The 15823-nt window shown below is 43.0% G+C and overlaps 1 protein-coding gene across 4 annotated transcripts in view; it reads right to left on the minus strand.

The window, feature by feature from the left end:
- B3GNTL1 (UDP-GlcNAc:betaGal beta-1,3-N-acetylglucosaminyltransferase like 1) overlaps positions 1 to 15823 on the minus strand; it is a 213542-nt gene that overhangs the window by 71833 nt on the left and 125886 nt on the right. The window lies entirely within an intron of this gene.

Here is a 15823-nt window from a genome sequence, read left to right on the forward strand (position 1 = left end):
GACCATCAGTCGTCTGCCACCAGCACAAAGCTGTCACTGACCGCTCCTGCAGGCGATTCAACTGCCTCACATCAACAGAGCAGCTCTTCCTCTTCTAAGCTGCTCTGTTGACGGGACGTGACTGCTGATGTCATGCTGATTGACAGCCGGCTCCCCACAGTTAGGCCAAGTTCACACGTTCAGTATTTGGCCAGTATTTGTAAGCCAAAATCAGGAGTGGAGCAATCGCAGGAAAGGTATAATAGAAACACGTGCACCACTTCCGCATTTCTTGCCCACTCCTGATTTTGGCTTAGAAATACTGATATAAAATACTGACCAAATTCTGAATGTGTGAATACTTTTTCATGACTACCCACTCAGATTAAGCAATGGTGATATTTGCTCACTAGGTTGTGTACTTATGCCATAGTAAAAAAAAAAAAAAGTCCAGGATAACCCCTTTAAAATATATATAGGGACGCTTTGACTCTCACCCAACAGCAGATATAACGATTGGACATGTTGGATTTCAGTATGACTGATCCGATCCTTTTGTTCTCACAAGGCATAAAGTACCACTAGAATAGTCAGCCAACTGCTTGTTCTCTTCTAGACAGAACACAGATTGATTGAGTGACAAACAAATATGAGATAGATAGCGATAAATATGAAATCGATAGATTATTGTAAGATGGATAGTTATGTGGAGACATATTCTATATTCTCAAATATCACCTACCACGATAGATCACACACTGGATCCGAAACGATCCCTGTGTGTGGTGCAATCGGACCCTTGGAAGGAGATGTGCTGTGTGAACGCTTTTGGTCAATGATGATGGATGTAGCAAAATTAAAGAATTTTCTACACGAAACGCGTTAGCCATTATGGGGTTTTTTTTTAATATGTGACCATTTTTTTCATCCTATATGATTAAAGGCTAAGTTTTAACTATCTTCCTTTCACCACGCCATTACAGATTTCCACTTTTATGAGGCAACGCGTTTCAATCACCATCCGTGTTGTCATTTCACTATTATGGTAGGTTCACTTGATGGGCTATATTTGGTCGGTGTAATGTGACCTCTGGTGTTTTGCCCACAGCGCGACACGATAAAGGTGAGAGTCTGGCGGATTTTATTTAATTGCCCTCTATTAGGCCGCGTTCACACATTCAGTATTTGGTCAGTATTTCACATCAGTATTTGTACGCCAAAATCAGGAGGAAAAGTATAATAGATGAGGGTCCGGAGTAGGGGGTGACACAATGGCGGCCTCCATGTCAGGTGGCTTGTCTTGCTATATAAGAGAGCTAAATCTGTGTGGGTTAGAAGGAAACTTCGGTGTCCATTTTGGTACTTAAATGGTGGTCACCCTGACAGGAAGTCACATGGTCACTAGGCAACCAGCCTCCATACAGGAGAGTCCAGGCCTGTCTGTGGCAGGGTTAGGCCTGAAGTCAGTCATGTGCTGACATCCATCTGCGATCATTACACTATCTCGTATAACATGTGTGGTCTTGGCTTTAAGATTTCTCAAAAAAACTGGCAGGACCGGTCTGTCCTGATTAAGGAGCCGGATTATTCACAATCGTGAATCAACATTCACTGCCGGCTTTGAAGATCAGGTGAGGAGCTCAGATGTTACAGCTCAGCATCAGATCCTCCTTATAAAGGCTTAGTCCTGGAAGATCTGCAAAGGCCCCATATCGCATGACCCAGAAGCCAGGAGAAATGGCGGACAGAAAATAACAGCCTGAGGAAGGTGGTCACCCCTGACACATCATTAACATTACAGCAGAAAACGAGGGGCAGAGGCAACACCAACCTAATCTACAGTGTATGATGGATGTGATAGATAGAGGGATAGATAGATAGATAGATAGATAGATAGATAGATAGATAGATAGATAGATAGATAGATAGAAGGAAAGATAGATAGATAGATAGATAGACAGGAGGATAGATAGATAGATAGATAGATAGATAGATAGATAGATAGATAGATAGATAGATAGATAGATAGATAGATAGATAGATAGATAGATAGATAGACAGACAGACAGACAGACAGACAGACAGGAGGATAGATAGATACAGCCCTTTGTCCCCAGTGTGTAACATCCGGCACCTCGTCCCCCCGATGTCTCGAAAAAAAAAAATTCCTAAATCTTCTCCATCAGTGAGTGATATTACAGATATTGATATTACTGAGAAGTGGAAGGAACCGGAGCAACTTAGCCACAAAGTGGAGACCACGTAATGTTACAGAGCAGGGTCACTGAGCACTGAGGAGTAGAGTGCAAAAAAAAGTCACCAAAGCTCTGCTAACTCCATAACTGCAGAGTCCAGACCTCCTCTGGTATTAACATCAGTACAAACACTGCGCCCCCGCCGAGCAGCGGCATGCAGCCTTACATCACCAAGCACAATGCCAAGTGTCGAATGGAGTGGTGTAAAGCCGCCATCACTGGAATCTGGAGGAAACATGTTCTGTGCAGTGACGGATCACACTTCTCTATCTGGTGTCTGATGGATGAGTCTGGGTTTAGTGAATGCCAGGAGAACGTTACCCGCCTGTCTGCATTGTGCCCACTGTACAGTTTGCTGGTTGGTGGAGGAGGGATAATGCTATGGGCTTGTTTATCAGGGGTTGGCCCCAGCCCCTTAGTTCCAGTGTGGAGAAATATTAATGATTCAGCACAAGACATTATGGACAATTGTAGCTTCCAGCTTTGTGGGAACAATTTGCAGAAAGCTCTTTTCTCTTCCCCATGACTGTGCCCAGTTCACAAAGCAAGGTCCATAAAGGCATGATTGTGTGGGTGATATATGATCAGCACAAACCAGAGGCGATGATGCAGCAGAGCGGGCAAAGATGGTCAGCACATGGATCAGAAAGGACCAGAACAGCACTATATGAATCATGGTAGACAGACAAGTGGAGCAGGAGATAATCAGGTACCTGGCTGGAGCTTCAGCAAAGTGTAAGGTGAAGCAACTGCTAACAGGCACATGATTGCTGAGAGCACATGATTGCTGAGATCAATACTCAGGCAACACATGGCTTCCTGGTTCTGCCTTAAAAGGTCTTGTGGGATGATGTCAGAGGTGTTTGCTTGGTTACTGCCGTAGCCCAACATGGACTAATACAAAAGGAGGCAGACATAGGTGAAGAAATCAAGGCCCAGCACCTGAGCTGAGACAGGTGGGAACTTGACTTACCACACCTCAACTCATGACCTCAACCCTATCGAAAAATTTTCAGATGAACAAGAACGGAGATTGTGAGCCTAGCCTTATAGTCCATCATCAGTGTCCAACCTCACCAATGCTCTTCTGGATGAAGGAGCAAAAATTCCCACAGACACCTCCAAAATCTTGTAGAAAGTCTTCCCAGAATAGCGGGAGCTGTTATATCTGCAGAGGGGCAGAAATGTTAGTTTCTCCATTGCTCCCACCATCTCGTCTGCAGGTTATGTGTACATATACAGATGCTCGGCTGGGCAGCAGTAGGACCCTCATCCCGTACCCAAAATGACCGTTATAAATATTAAATACTGCCAGCCCACAACTTAAAATGTATAGTCACTCATACCCTAATACATGACTGTATTATTAAAGCTATATTCATATTAGTGTTTCAATTCCTAACTAACGAGCCAGTGCAGAAAAGAGTGTCCAGAAGAAGAGAGACTAATTACATGGGATTTTCTGTTCTGATACATTGCATCAAAACTGCAGCTGTGTGAGCAGGATTAGCCCAGGACAGTGTTTCAGCCATGTGGCATGCTGGGAGATGTGGTTTCAAACCACTGTAGAGTAATTCAGTGCACCAACGTCAACCTGAGTAATAATAATAGTGACTTGACCAAGCTGGGACATCACCCAGGTATCATAGCTGTAATCTCCGTTACACGTACACACTCGGATAATGCTGGGTAAACAGAGGCCTGTGCCACTGATCCATTGTTCTCATTGTGTGCTTAGACTTTTGTTACACCCGGTGTTGCATTACTGTTGATCAGACCTAATTATAGATGAGGATTACAGGCATCATTACCAGCTGAGGGAAGAGCAAGGACAGGCCATTCGCTGATCACCAATGATGCATTAAGAGGGAAAGGCTGTGAAACGCGTCAATACTTTTCTTATGGAAGGAGCCTTGAGGATGGTAATTGGTGTGATCACCTAGCCTAGCTTCTAAACAATGCGCAATCATCAAGCTTCCCAGGAAACAGAACCAAGAAGACCTTGCGAAACGCGTTGGTTAGGTCATTTTAAAAAACAGGACATCAAATATTAGAAGATTGAAAGGTGCCTTCAATGATCACAGCAGTAGATTAATAGAAGACAAAAATTGATTTCTTGCGTCAAAATGATTAATTCTCACACATTTTTAAAGTTGAGGAATTGTGCAAGAGTGAAGCAAACATTTGCCATTGTAAGATGGTCAACATAGTCAAAAAAGTAGAATGGTGTTAGACCAAAATCAGACTTCAGAAACATGACCAAGTATAAATTCTGAAAATGTGTGGAGGAATAGTAAACACACGAACAATAATGGTTGAAGAATATTTATGGTGTATAGAAAATCAGGAGATCCCCCTCATCCATACACAGAAACAGTTGTTTGATCATGTACAGTACAGACCAAAAGTTTGGACACACCTTCTCATTTAAAGATTTTTAAGTATTTCAATGACTATGAAAATTGTACATTCACACTGAAGGCATCAAAACTATGAATTAACACATGTGGAATTATATACTTAACAAAAAAGTGTGAAACAACTGAAAATATGTCTTATATTCTAGGTTCTTCAAAGTAGCCACCTTTTGCTTTGATGACTGCTTTGCACACTCTTGGCATTCTCTTGATGAGCTTCAAGAGGTAGTCACCGGAAATGGTCTTCCAACAATCTTGAAGGAGTTCCCAGAGATGCGTAGCACTTGTTGGCCCTTTTGCCTTCACTCTGCGGTCCAGCTCACCCCAAACCATCTCGATTGGGTTCAGGTCTGGTGACTGTGGAGGCCAGGTCATCTGGCGTAGCACCCCATCACTCTCCTTCTGGGTCAAATAGCCCTTACACAGCCTGGAGGTGTGTGTGGAGTCATTGTCCTGTTGAAAAATAAATGATGGTCCAACTAAACGCAAACCGGATGGAATATCATGCTGCTGCAAGATGCTGTGGTAGCCATGCTGGTTCAGTATGCCTTCAATTTTGAATAAATCCCCAACACTGTCACCAGCAAAGCACCCCCCACACCATCACACCTCCTCCCCCATGCTTCATGGTGGGAACCAGGCATGTAAAGTCCATCCGTTCACCTTTTCTGCGTCGCACAAAGACACGGTGGTTGGAACCAAAGATCTCAAATTTGGACTCATCAGACCAAAGCATAGTTTTACACTGGTCTAATGTCCATTCCTTGTGTTCTTTAGCCCAAACAAGTCTCTTTTGCTTGTTGTCTGTCCTTAGCAGTGGTTTCCTAGCAGCCATTTTACTATGAAAGCCTGCTGCACAAAGTCTCCTCTTAACAGTTGTTGAAGAGATGTGTCTGCTGCTAGAACTCTGTGTGGCATTGACCTGGTCTCTTATCTGAGCTGCTGTTAACCTGCGATTTCTGAAGCTGGTGACTCGGATAAACTTATCCTCAGAAGCAGAGGTGACTCTTGGTCTTCCTTTCCTGGGGCGGTCCTCATGTGAGCCAATTTCTTTGTAGCGCTTGATGGTTTTTGCAACTGCACTTGGGGACAGTTTCAAAGTTTTCCCAATTTTTCGCACTGACTGATCTTCATTTCTTAAAGTAATGATGGCCACTCGTTTTTCTTTACTTAGCTGCTTTTTTCTTGCCATAATACAAATTCTAACAGTCTATTCAGCAGGACTATCAGCTGTGTATCCACCAGACTTCTGCACAACACAGCTGATGGTCCCACCCCATTTATAAGGCAAGAAATCCCACTTATTAAACCTGACAGGGCACACCTGTGAAGTGAAAACCATTTCCGGTGACTACCTCTTGAAGCTCATCAAGAGAATGCCAAGAGTGTGCAAAGCAGTCATCAAAGCTAAAGGTGGCTACTTTGAAGAACCTAGAATATAAGACATATTTTCAGTTGTTTCACACTTTTTTTGTTAAGTTTATAATTCCACATGTGTTAATTCATAGTTTTGATGCCTTCAGTGTAAATGTACAATTTTCATAGTCATGAAAATACAGAAAAATCTTTAAATGAGAAGGTGTGTCCAAACTTTTGGTCTGTACTGTATATGGGCAGCTTCTTTCAAAAATAAGCGCATTATTTGTTGGAAGAGAGTCAAAGAAATCTCGCAAATTTACTCAGGAAAAGCTGTGAAACGCGTGCAGTTGGCTTCACTGAGAACATTGAAGACTGAAGAGTCGGGAGACCACCATTCATATTACATGGTTGTTTGATAATTTGTGTGTTGGCCTGACTTTCTTCTCATCAATGTGTGTCATAAACTTTAGACTAAATGCAAACTTGTAGAACCTCATAAACCATGACCATGGAGAAGCTGCGAAATGCGTGGGGTAGGCTATAGCAATATAGCTAAATACCAATACTTGTTTAAGGAACATCTATCTTCTAAAGAAAGTCAGGAGAATGTCATAAATACAGAACCCAAAAACCTGTGAAACACTCGTGGAGTGTCAGAGAAAATGAGTATGGTCCTCTACAAGGCCCCCATACACAATAATGCTCTGCTCAACCGAGCGCTCCTGTGTTCATTAAGAGAGACGATGCCAGACACCTCTGATCACCAAGAGAACGAGAAAGGACCAGCCATCGGAAATCCAACATGCCAGATCCTTCTGTCCCTCAATGTCATTTGATGAGGGAGAATCAGAGAGAACCCCCCACTGTTGATCGATATCAGTGGGTTTGGCCATTGTTAATCTAATGTTTAGAGTGTCATAAACCCCCATAAATCTGATGTAATAAAAGCTGTAAATTATGTGTATTGGGCTTCACAGAACACAAGTATCAAAGGTGTCATAGAACGCGAGTCGTTTGAAGAGTCAAGAGATCACCATACACATTAGATAGTTGGAAGAGATGAAATTTACTTTTTATGGTGAACTTTAGGAAAAAGGCAAACTGTCTGATTCTCCTTATGAGCCATGGCCATAAAAAAGCTGTGAAACGCGTGGCGCTACCTCTATCAAGCACAAAAACAAAAGCTGTTAAGAAAAACTCAGGAGTCAGAAGACGGGTTAATGGATTGGCCTAAGTTTCATCTACTACAGACTGAATGCAGATTGGTAAAACTGAAGCGCCTTCATGAACATTGACCAAGGAGAAACCTTGAAATTCGCATGGTGGGCAAATCTAAACCAGAAACAATACCAGTCGAGGAACTTGTTGTTTAAGGAGAGTGAAGACAGCCCCATAAATACATATAATAAAAATTTGTGAAATATATGTGGAGGGCCATGCGAAATGCAAAAAACACTATTGACGAGGCCATCTGAACAATGCCATGAATACGATCAATGAGAACTTGTGAAACGTGTGTAGCATAAAAATAATTTATGTTGAAAAACATCTGTCATCGAAAAAGTCAGACAAGAGTCACATACACATTAGACAATTGTCCGATTTGGCCGAAATTATCTGGTAGAACTGAGTTAAATCCAGTATGTATGGCTAGCTTTGGCCTAAATAAGGATTGTCAAGACTGAAGCTTCCATGATGGAACAACAACTGGGGCCATATGAAATAGAAAAATCAGATTTGCCGAGAAGTATCAGCCATCTGGAGAAACTGTGAAACCTAAACAGTGGGTAACACCAAACATAAAAATTATTCGTCTGAAGAGTCAGGAGAGTTCTCAAATCCAGATGAAATTGATGGGTTGTACAAACATCTTAAATTAAGGTCAGCTTCAGACTGAATGTAGAACTGAAGCTTCATTGAGAACAAACAATGAAGGAAAAGCTGTAGTGGACCATACCAAATACAAGGCAATAAGGAAGGTGTCTCTACAGCCAGAGCAGTGTAGAATCATAGAATCATAGAAGGTTAGAGTTGGATGGGACCTCCAGGGTCATCTGGTCCAACCCCCTGCTCCAAGCAGGATTCACTAAATCATCTCAGACAGATGTCTATCCAGCCTCTGTCTGAAGACTTCCATTGAAGGGGAACTCACCACCTCTCGTGGCAGCCTGTTCCACTCATTGATCACCCTAACATTTTGTGTGATCAGTTATAGTTCTCCTTCCATGGTTTACCCTCAAGGCAGAGGGAATCTCAACATCAATTTTGAGAACCGAATATGACTGATAAAATCTTTGTAAGGACAAAGTTGTACAACCAAAATTGGGCAAGAGATTAATCATATGTGTTTGGTAACGTTCATATTACTAGAGAACAGCAAAAGAGTGGAAAAATCATGGGATAGCAGTGTGATCTGAGGAATTTACAAGACACCACCAGAAGGAAGCAGAGAAACACATGTGTGGGGGGCAAAGCAAATACCAGGTGATGTTGCAACTGTATCATTCAGGGAGCAGTCACAGGATGCCAAATATTTTCCTGATGACGGCGGAGAAAATCAACTTTCTGTCAGGATTGTTGCAAAATTCTTGGTCTGTGTTAATAATGTTCTTTGTATATTGCAGTTTCCTTGATGAAAACCAGAGATTGTTTTATGACCGTTTCGACTATACGGAGAAATGTTCCTGCAAAGTGATGGAAAGAGTCAACACTAAAAGAGCACGATCCGTATCACTACATGTAAAATGGATAATGTATACCAGCTGGACATACATAATTACATTCAGAAGATGCCCAGGTTATACCAGCCGTACATAAACAATTATATACAGGAGATACCCAGGTTATACCAACTGGACATACATAATTATATACAGAAGATGTCCAGGTTATACCAGCTGTACATATATAATTATATAGAGTATACCCAGGTTAGACCAGCTGTACATACATAATTACATTCAGAAGATGCCCAGGTTATACCAGCCGTACATAAACAATTATATACAGGAGATACCCAGGTTATACCAACTGGACATACATAATTATATACAGAAGATGCCCAGGTTATACCAGCTGTACATATATAATTATATAGAGTATACCCAGGTTATACCAGCTGGACATACATAATTACATTCAGAAGATGCCCAGGTTATACCAGCCGTACATAAACAATTATATACAGGAGATACCCAGGTTATACCAACTGGACATACATAATTATATACAGAAGATGCCCAGGTTATACCAGCTGTACATATATAATTATATAGAGTATACCCAGGTTAGACCAGCTGTACATACATAATTACATTCAGAAGATGCCCAGGTTATACCAGCCGTACATAAACAATTATATACAGGAGATACCCAGGTTATACCAACTGGACATACATAATTATATACAGAAGATGCCCAGGTTATACCAGCTGTACATATATAATTATATAGAGTATACCCAGGTTAGACCAGCTGTACATATACAATTATATACAGAGTATACCCAGGTTATACCAGCCGTACATAAACAATTATATACAGGAGATACCCAGGTTATACCAGCTGTACATATATAATTATATAGAGTATACCCAGGTTATATCAGCTGTACATATACAGTATAATTATATACAGAAGATGCCCAGGTTATACCAGCTGTGCATATCTAATTATATACAGAGTATACCTAGGTTATACCAGTGTGAGGTCCTATCATTACATACGGTGTGCTAATCACTATCCATTTCCCTGCCGTGCTCTATTACAGATATGAGGAGCGGTGGACTCATTGCACAATCTCGGAGTCGCGCTGAGCGCCAAGGCCGATTCCACTACATAAAAGCAAAAGGGATCTGATTCCTGTCCGGCCACGAGTGCAGGATGTAAACCATCTGTGATCCGCAATTAATCATCGCTCTCCCGATTACACACAACTTCCCCAGATCACAATTTATTTTCACTTTCTATGGCAACGGCAGGAAACATTCACAGACTATTTATGGAAAGATTACGGCACATTCTATCAGATTTATATATGTACATACACAGCGTTGGGCAAAAGTTTTAGGCAGGTGTGGACCAAATGCTGCAGAGTCAGAAGCTGTCAGAAATAGAATAACAAAATACAAAGTGACTGAACAAAAGAATCTAAGTCCCATCAATATTTGGTGACCGTCCTTTGCCTTCTTCTAGATACACTTGCACACAGTCAAAGATTTTGTAGGATTATAGTCCCGTGAATGAGTAAAAGGTGCTAATGATCATCATTTTCATATGTAGGTTGGAAAAATCATTAACAAACAGAAACAGCTGCGTTGGAGGCTAAAAACTGGGTGAGGAACAGACAAACTCTGATAGAAAGGCGAGGTTGTCGAAGACAGTTTCGTGTAAAAATAAACCAAAAGAGAGGGCGCTCCATGTGAAGAATGTCACAGCACATAAGAGGAGGGGGAAGAGGTGTTCAACTCAACCTCTGGTAATTGTGCATGCCAGACACAATGCTGATGCTAGTAGGCGGTGAATGACGGCGGTCCAGGAGCCCTGCAGCACCTTCTGCCCACTCCTGCTCAGTAGCCATGATACAGTGAAGGACGATGGTTCCTGACTCAGAGCGTGGCGCTCTGTGGATATCCGCCACCCACTTTTCATCGTTCTTCACTGAAGACAGTTTCATGTGACAGGTCATATGCCATGGCAAGAAAGAGCACAAGGTAGTTATACTGCATCAGCAAGGTGTCTCCCACCTCCCAACATTATACTGGAGAAAAACAGAGACACCAAGCGCAAAAGGGTCTTTTCCTAGGTGAGGGAGAGGGGACTGCTCACCTTACAAGGTTTTTTAACCCACAAGTGAGGAATCAAGTATATCAATTGCTTCGTGTAGCTCAGTTAATAGGAGAATAGGGATGGTAGTCTGCACTGCTGATCTAGGACTCAAAAAACTAAGCACAGTAGGGAAATTTGACCAAGTGGTTTATTCTCTACACGTTTCGAAGATGGACCAACTTCTTCATCAGGAGCACCATATGAAGTCTCTCAGTGGTATCATTGGCTGCTGGTGAGCTGATACTTCATATTTATGGAACTGTAGACTATCAATTAATCTAAGACCAGTGACATCATGGAGACACTCCATATTAGTGAGAGTGTACCCAGTCTTGAAGTCACTGATTCCTTGAGACTACATTCTCAGGAATATGAAATGTCTTGGTAATATAACAAGGGGCTGGCATGGAGAAGGAACTCCTAGCTGAGAAAGAGTATGTACTGCTGTAGATATTGTTTCAGTCTAAACAATAGGGGTCTATGCCGGTTACAGAGGATTGAAGTTGATAATAGTCATCTGTAAAAAAAAAATGATGATATTTAATCCTTGGCCTGATATCTTTTTTAGATCGTCCAATGGAGAAAGTCCAGTTTGTACAAGAACATACTTGTGAACTCACAACAAAGACTTCAATAGCTGCACAATGTCACAAGAGGGAAAAAAGGAGCTCAACAAAGACGACAACACATTTTCATACAAATCAAGGCAGGCGTTCAGATAAACCTTTGTCTAATAAATTCTGTTTTCTTCCTGTCGCATAACAAAACCACAATTAGCTCCAAAGGTGTGAAATGTAGCGTGCTGCAGCTCGCAGCCACCGCCAATCCCTGCACACAACAGGTCACGTAATGATGAGGATAGTCTAGAAAGTAGAGGAACTAGCAAAGGGAAGATAATAGTTATAGCCTTACTCATAGGGTCTAATATAATACTGCCCCTACGTACTATATATCTACTATAATACTGACCCCTATGTACAAGAATATAACTACTATAATATGGCTTCTATGCAGGGCCGGCGTCAGCACCCGGCGCACCCGGGCAAATGCCGGGGCCCTGAGCAGGCAGAGGGGCCCACTGGCGGTCGCGCACCCCGCTGAGCTATGGGCGGAGGAGAGCGGTGTCAGCGCCCGCCCTTCTCCGCCGCTTGCTCAGGGCCCCGGCAGCCCGATACCTCTCCCCGTGCCTCCGCAGATCCGCTGTCTTCCTGCTCTGCGCTCCCTGTGACGTCTCAGGTCAGAGGGCGCGGTGACGTCTTTTCACCGCGCCCTCCCCTGAGCCGTCACAGGGAGCGCTGAACGGGAAGACGCCGACAACGCTGGAGTTCGGAGCTGAGCAGCGAGCAGCGGCAGCAGGTGAGGAGAAGGGAGGTGAGTATTTGTTTTTTTTTTTTTAATGTATGGAGGCATGGGGCATTATAAAGAGGGGGGGGGGGGACATCCTGCATGGGGCATTATATAGAGGGGGGGGCAGCCTGCATGGGGCATTATATAGCGGGGGGGGCAGCCTGCATGGGGCATTATATAGAGGGGGGGGGGACAGCCTGCATGGGGCATTATATAGAGGGGGGGGCAGCCTGCATGGGGCATTATATAGCGGGGGGGGCAGCCTGCATGGGGCATTATATAGAGGGGGGGTGGGACAGCCTGCATGGGGCATTACATAGAGGGGGGGGGGGACATCCTGCATGGGGCATTATATAGAGGGGGGGGGGGGGACAGCCTGCATGGGGCATTATAAAGAGAAGGGGGGGGGCATCCTGCATGGGGCATTATAAAGGGGGGGGGGACATCCTGCATGGGGCATTATATAGAGGAGGGGGGGGGACAGCCTGCATGGGGCATTATAAAGAGAAGGGGGGGGGGCATCCTGCATGGGGCATTATAAAGGGGGGGACGACATCCTGCATGGGGCATTATAAAGGGGGGGCAGCCTGCATAGTGCATTATGTGGGGGGGAACAGCCTGCATGGAGCATTATAAGGGGGAGGCAGCCTGTATGGGGCATTATGTGGGGGGTAACAGCCTGCATGGAGCATTAAAAGGGGGGGGCCTGTATGGGGCATTATGTGGGGGGTAACAGCCTGCATGGAGCATTAAAAGGGGGGGGCCTGTATGGGGCATTATGTGGGGGGTAACAGCCTGCATGGAGCATTAAAAGGGGGGGGGCCTGTATGGGGCATTATGTGGGGGGTAACAGCCTGCATGGAGCATTAAAAGGGGGGGGCCTGTATGGGGCATTATGTGGGGGGTAACAGCCTGCATGGAGCATTATAAGGGGGGGACAGCCTGTATGGGGCATTATGTGGGGGGTAACAGCCTGCATGCAGCATTATATGGGGGCCAGTATCCTGTATGGAGCGTTATAAGGGGACCGGTATCCTATATGGAGCGTTATAAGGGGACCGGTATCCTGTATGGAGCGTTATATGGGGGCCAGTATCCTGTATGGAGCTTTATAAGGGGACCAGTATCCTGTATGGAGCGTTATATGGGGGCCAGTATTCTGTGTGGAGCGTTATATGGGGGCCAGTATCCTGTATGAAGCGTTATATGAGGGCCAGTATTCCGTATGGAGCCTTATATGGGGGCCAGTATTCTGTGTGGAGCGATTCACCGGTTTCTGAGCTATTGTGGAATTTACAATAGATATCACTCATGTAATGTAAGAAGTGAAATCTTTGCATTGTACTATATATATATATATATATATATATATATATATATATATTTCTCCGCTGTATCTCTGCATCATGAATCGTGGTATGTGTTAAAGGGGCCCACTGAGACTCTTTCGCCCGGGGCCCAGAAAAACCTGGAGCCGGCCCTGCTTCTATGTACAAGAATATAACTACTATAATACTGCTCCCTATGTACAAGAATATAACTACCATAATACTGCTCCTATGTACAAGAATATAACTACTATAATACTTCCCCCTATGTACAAGAATATAACTACTATAATACTGCTACTATGTACAAGAATATAACTACTATAATACTGCTCCTATGTACAAGAATAAAACTGCTATAATACTGCTCCTATGTACAAGAATATAACTGCTATAATACTGCTACTATGTACAAGGATATAACTGCTATAATACTGCTCCTATGTACAAGAATAAAACTACTATAATACTGCTCCTATGTACAAGAATAAAACTACTATAATACTGCTTCTATGTACAAGAATAAAACTACTATAATACTGCTTCTATGTACAAGAATATAACTACTATAATACTGTCTCCTATGTACAAGAATATAACTATTATAATACTGCCTCTATGTACAAGAATATAACTACTATAATACTGCTCCTATGTACAATAATATAACTACTATAATACTGCCCCTATGTACAAGAATAGAACTACTATAATACTGCCCCCTGTGTACAAGAATAGAACTACTATAATACTGCCCCTATGTACAAGAATATAACTACTATAATACTGTCTCCTATGTACAACAATATAACTACTATAATACTGCCCTCTATGTACAAGAATATAACTACTATAATACTGCCTCTATGTACAAGAATATAACTAGTATAATATCAGTACATACCCTGGTTAATTAAACCTTTCTATATGGCAATTCTATCTGCATTTATTCCACATCAGGATGAAGGATCTGAACAGCTGGAGGCAGGAGAAATAGGAAATCCAGTTGTAATGCTGGAGAAATCGGACCTGGATCTACCTGGATTAATAGTCCTTCAAGATGTGGCGTCTTCAGAAGGGTTTTGAGGAGTGTTAATGGAGTCATGACCTTTCATGGCTCGGTCTTCACGCTTGGCAGTCATTCCACCTTCATAGTTAATGTAAGCATAGGCATCGGAATGGAGGGTGAACTAATGGCTTCCTAATCCTTGGAGCAAGGAAATTTACTGACCAATGATACTTTCTATACTTGGCCTTCCAAAGCATATGCAGAAAATCTACGGTTGCTCAAAGCTACAAAATTGACCAGGTCTTTGCCATATCCAGCTAAGGAAAGGATTCTTTATTGTTAGAGGCATGAACCCTTTTTTTTGCATTTTTTACAGGCAGAATCTGTAGATATAACTAAGGCCTGTCTGCATTCACTTATTTAGAGGCATAAGCATCCAAAATCACTGCACCATCTTCAGCTGGAAGTAGGAATGTAAGGATTCTTTACATTTAGAGCAGTAAATCTATACAAGTGCATGTGTGTGTATCTATAGGAGCTGTGAGATATGAAGTGTTGATCTGGGGAAAAGTATTAGTTGAACTGGGGTGGTAGATGTAGGTCTAAATACCCCCAAAAAAGAACTTTTAACAAATTTGCAAATGAGGTGGCAAGTGCTTAGTGGGTGTTCCCGAGCCAGGCAAGAGATCATGCTCTCCTAACTAAACCCATCCACAGGCCTCTAACTTGGTCTCGCTTCATGGTCAGTGATGAAGGATAACTATCGTGCCGTCAATCAAGACCAAGGGGTAGGTGTAAGGTTTTCCAGGCAGAGTTAATGTCACAAGTGTTCAGTGGGCGGTCTCGAGCCTCCCATGACCTATTAGTAAACTCTGCCTTGTGCCTTACCCTTGGTTTTGATTGATGGTTTGTGATGGTAAGGCAACACTTTAGATGTCAATCAAGACAAGTGGGAGGTGCAGGGTTTACTTAGGAGAGCCTAGGCTTGGGAACGCCCACTGGACACTTGTATCCTAATTTGCATATTAATTCAAAGTTAATTTTCCCTCCCATTAGTCCTCTCTTCACTGCTGTTTAATGGCTAGAACGGAGTTGACTGTTATGATCTGCAACATGTACTAAGGAAAGATAGGGGAAAGCTGTCCCTACAGTAAGACTAAGCTGAATCCCTACGATGTAGTGGGCTGCCTGTTCCTAGTGAACAGACCCGCCTTAGTCCTCGGCTAGTCTGAACGGAGACCTATAGCATAAGGGGAGGGGTCCCTAAAAGAACTAAGGACTGGGACAAAAATGGGACACCTC

Source organism: Phyllobates terribilis, unplaced genomic scaffold, assembly GCF_046119375.1.
Source record: "Phyllobates terribilis strain yellow unplaced genomic scaffold, ASM4611937v1 Scaffold_5__5_contigs__length_657084704, whole genome shotgun sequence".
In the NCBI taxonomy this organism is placed as follows: domain Eukaryota; kingdom Metazoa; phylum Chordata; class Amphibia; order Anura; family Dendrobatidae; genus Phyllobates; species Phyllobates terribilis.